Source organism: Centroberyx gerrardi, chromosome 17 (assembly GCF_048128805.1).
Source record: "Centroberyx gerrardi isolate f3 chromosome 17, fCenGer3.hap1.cur.20231027, whole genome shotgun sequence".
In the NCBI taxonomy this organism is placed as follows: Eukaryota; Metazoa; Chordata; class Actinopteri; order Beryciformes; family Berycidae; genus Centroberyx; species Centroberyx gerrardi.
The window spans coordinates 29,585,558-29,590,695 of NC_136013.1; positions in this window are offsets into that span (position 1 = coordinate 29,585,558).

The following is a 5,138-nucleotide window of genomic DNA, read 5'->3' on the forward strand; positions in this document are numbered from 1 at the left end:
AGAGACAAGGACAGTACGCATGCGCATGACACCCATCTGCGAAGATGACGTCACGAGATGCATCTCGCGAGGACAGACACAAATCCGGCATTACAAGATATTTATTTAACTATTTATTTTCTTTATTTTTGTCTTTATTATTAACCTTTAGTCCCCCTGGCGTGTTTGTACTTGTGTGATTGTGATCAAGTTGTATACACAAAGTGTTGAGAACTTGTTGATATTGTTGTTGTATGTATACTAATTTAAAAAAGACACAAATCCGGCATTTTACCTATGCATTTTACTCAAATTTTGCTTTGGGTCTGGGATTTTTTTATTTTTTTTTTGCATCAACATAATTCAAAAGGCAGTTACAAGAAGTAGTCACTACAAATAAAGACACCTGAACAGCAGATTTACACAATAAGAACTTACAACACAATAATCAAAGTCTAACATAAAGTACATACAAGGGGCTAAATGTCTTCATATATCTTGATTATATTGCATATAGCTTTAGGGCATTTGCTTTACATTTTTTCAAGGATTTGAAAAATAATGTGATATCATTCATGAAAGCAACAAACTTTGAAGCAGTCTTAAAAAATCAACATTTATGTATGAAATGTTTGGCCATAATCATAATATTATTACAAAAATATTCTATTTTCTTTTCCCTGCATGAAAAAAACATTTTATGTTACTGTATAGGAACATTGAAATGTTAAGTTTGGAATACAATCAATCATTTATCCATCAAGTGAAAACAGATGCTCTGCAGTTTCAATTTCAAGTCATTACATGGATATATGTATGTATATTTATAGCTTTAAAATTAACTTCTTTTGCCTTAGAAACAGGAGAGATAGCCGACCTCGCTCTAATTTTAGCTACGGCACTTATTGTGTACTCTTGCATTAAAGCTCTTCTTTTAAACTGAAATGGATATAATTGTGTCTTAATGTTGTTTTATTTTCACTGACCTGTAGTGAGACAGTTTGACGAGGAGAGGTGCTCTTTGACAGCCAGCTCATCTGGGGCTCCTTGCTGGTGACGAGGAGACAGCAGCAGAAGTGGGAAGGACAGCACAGCAGCACAGTGGGTGAAGGGGTGCCCGCACCGGCCTGTGCACATCCCCGACATGAGCACAAAATTAAGAGCAACTGAGCGTGTGTGAGGGCATGGGAATATGCAGGCAGAGGCTGTGCTCCCAGGGCCTGGCACCCCCCAAGCATTTGCCACCCTAGGCAATTGCCCATGTCGTCTATGCCAGAAACCGCCCCTGGATAGACACAAAGTTGCTCCTGCCTTGCAGGTAGGTCTTGAACCAATTCAAGGCCGGGCCAGAGTGTCCAACCCAATTTTCTAGTCTATCTAATATCATTGTGTGATCAACAGTTTCAAACAAAGCACTGAGATCCAGAAGTACAAGGAGAGAAAGCTTGCCTGAGTCTGTGTTTATAAAGATCATTCACAACTCTAATAACTTAAAGACTGTCCCAATAGTCTCAGTGGGGTCTAAATCTGGATTGGAAATTATCATAGTGGGCATTTGTGCGACTCTGTTTTAACAGAGGCTTAACAACAGTTTTCAAAGCATTTGGGAAAAGACCAGACAAAAGAGAGCTGTTAACCATTTGCAATAGCCCATTCGCCAAACCACTAAAAACATTTTTAAAAAAGCTTGTGGGCAGAGGGTGGACAACGTAAGCTGTTGTATAGTTTCCTCAAATGTCAATAGTAGTAAAATGTTCCATATTAACTAAATTATTTTTGTGTCAAAGAAACGGAGGCATACCTTTCCTGCTTGACATGGAAGCACTGAGGGTTATCTGATACTCACAATCCTATCATTGAAAAAGGCGGCAAATTCATTACATCTGGCAGTAGAAAGAAGCTCAGGGGCAATTGATGCTGGGGAATTTATCAGTCATTGTTTGTGTTTTCACTAATGATCTTGTAAAAAAGGGATTGTCTGGCATTTCTTAGTTCCATGTTGTAGTTTGAAGCTCCTCTTTATAGATATCATAGTGAACTTGGAGTTTTATTTTTTGGCATTTCAGCCTTTCGGCATTCTCTTCATTGTTTTACAGACATAGCATTTCTCTAGGGTGCTTTTTGCTTACCAGAGATTTTCATCTTAACAGCTGCAATGTCATCAATGGAATTCCTAACTTTTCAATAACATTTTTCCACAAGGTTATTAATAAAAATGTGCAGTGGGCATTGGTGACATGGATATGGCGTTTAGTAAAGCTGCAGCAGTATTACCGTTGATGTAGCGTTTTTTAACATTTTTTGGCCTAGCTTGCAGTTCCAACTTAATAGACACCTCAAAGAAAACAAAGAAATGATTGGATTTGGCAACATCAATAGCAGCAACTTCAGTGATATTGAGACCCCTAGTGATAATGAAGTCCAAGGTATGCCCCTGATTGTGGGCAGGCCACCGAGATGATGAGACAGTCCAAAAGCCTCTAGCATGTTAGTCAGTTCTCTTGCATGGTTATTATTTCGATTATTGATGTGAATACTGAAGTCACCCAATATAGCTAGACAATCAAAATCTGTGGAGATTTTGGACAGTAGTTCAACAAAGTAGTCAAATAAATTGTTACAGGGTTTAGGTGGTCTATATACAATCAGAAATAAAACTTGAAGAGTACATTTCAAAGTAAAAGCAAGGTATTCAAAATATGTAAAATACCTGTTTGCACTGAAACACATGACAGAATTGAGTTGCGATGCCGCCCTCTCTACTGTCAACTCTAAAAACATCTAAAACATAAAAATTTGGGGGTGCAATAAGAATAGCCATTCTGCCATTTTTGTCTAAGCAGGTATTACAGTGGGTGGGAGCATGAGGGAGGCTGGGCAGAGAGTCCAGCCCAACCTGAGCTGCTTCACTGCTGCTTCCATCATCTGTACATTCAGACATGAGAACAGGCAAGTAATAACCTACTCTCTACACCATGCTACTCTTCTCTATAGCATACAATAGGTTTTTATGTTCATCTCACTTTTGTATTTAAAAAACTGTTTTGAATATGAATTTGAATGCAATCTTTAATAGCCTAGTATCCCTACATATGTTATCATCATCTTTCAAAAAAGATGAGCTTATAGGCTTCCACTTTCATTTCCATTCTCACTAGATTAACGGGTGTGTTAGGTAAGGACTATTTTATGATTCGTTAAGCCTTCAGAGGTCTACTTGTTTTTGCTATTTAATTTGCAACATGACTTGCATTCAGTTGTTAGAGGTGACTTAAATGGATTCCAAAATTATATTCAGATAGGTGTTTTTCTAATGTGCTGTTGTCTTTGAGTGTGCACATTCTGAGCTGTAAATCCTCAGTTGAGATGCAAATGTACGCAGTGTTCGCGTCTCGAGAGCCAATCACTTTCGAGGCTGCAGCACCGACGCCTTGTCTGTACAACCAGGAAATGCGAAAGTGAAACGAATCATGGGTTGATCCAGGCCAGCCAGCAACTATATTTGTCACAGTCATGTTCGCATCACAGATAATTTGGGCATTGATAGAGTGAGAATGCTTTCTGTTAACAAAGGCAAATTCTTCCTCCGATGGTGCCCTTATGGCAATATGAGTGCAGTCGATCGCGCCGATTACATTTGGAAAACCATCGCTGTAAATTGCGCTTTGATGTTGGCCTGTTCAACTGCAGCCAGCTCTCTTTGAAAAGAGCCGGTTGCTAGAAAACCAAGTAAGAGACCAGTATAGAATGGTTTGTTTTAGTTGATCTCGCTAATGTAGGACCCAATTCAACACAGAGTTCCAAGAGAACAGCTCTAGGAAATCTAAATCAGTTCATAAGCCAGTCATCATCATGGGTCAAAAAATCCTCCTGGTCCCTAAACACTCATTTTCTCCAAAGTCTACCATAGGCAATGTCTTCCAAAAGTGTCAAAACCGCCATTGTCGCCATTACACACATATTTACAGCTCTGTGAAGATTAATCCTAATGATGTACACCTTGAATTTGCTTCTGCAAATTGTTCCTAATTAAAATCAATTGAGCTGCGAGCCAATGATGTACTGTAGGCCTCATTTTATTGGCAGGAGAAACTAATTGGTTTTCACACTAAAGTGCAGACTAAAGCAAGAAATAACATATCCCAGCAAACATTTAGACATTGAATGACTGTTGTTTGAACGTTCAATCAAGACGTCCTGTTATGGTTAAAAAATAGTTCCAAAATGAAAGTTGTGCCGACGTCCGGACGTTACCTGGCCATCAGCTGGACGTCCTTCCTGGGCGTCCCAGCAACGTCGAAATATGTCGTTACCATGAACGGGCCTATTCAGCTATTCTGCTAAGGTTTATGTACACAGTGTGCATTCAGCAGCTTTATACATCCTATATGTCCAGATTAACAATTTATGCTACATGTTCTGAAATGGTCTAACCAACTGACCCGGACGTCTGTTTTAACAACGTGTAATTTACATGATAATCCTGATATACTCATAACCACTTTTGGCCAGGGACTGATGTTTGCTGGGTTATTTATATACACACATACTAAACAATCATGCAACAACTCTGTCATTGCCATTAATGCATAAACCTTAATTGTTAAGACGTCCCACCCCGACGCCAAGATCCACTTTAAAATCAGTCCCAAAATGATCCAATTAACGTCCTAGTCAGAACTGGACGTCTATATAACGTCTTAACAATGTATCCTCTGGACTTGGGACTACTGGAATCATGACTTTTTTCTTATAATAAAAAACAAAAACATTAATCCTGACTTTTGGACAATATTTTATTTTTAATACAAACTTGCCAACAACAGCAACAACTATGAACACAGTACCAAAATATAAATAAAATAAAATAAATTCTGGTCAATGGTGAACATGTTTTATCTAATGCTCAGTATACAGTTCACACTGTTTTCACAAACTCCTTTTATGCCCACTATCCCCAGCTCTTCCTGGAGCATGTTTGAGGTGTTCCCCAATGGCTGCATCTATGTCATGCTCTGTGGCACTGGAGCTCCACCTCTTCACAGCATCTGAAGGAAGAGAAAATAAACATGTTAATACAAAACAAAAGTGAAAAGCAAAACACAAAAAAATGTGGTTATTTGCATGTGTGAGAGGTCAATTGATATTTACAAAATTGT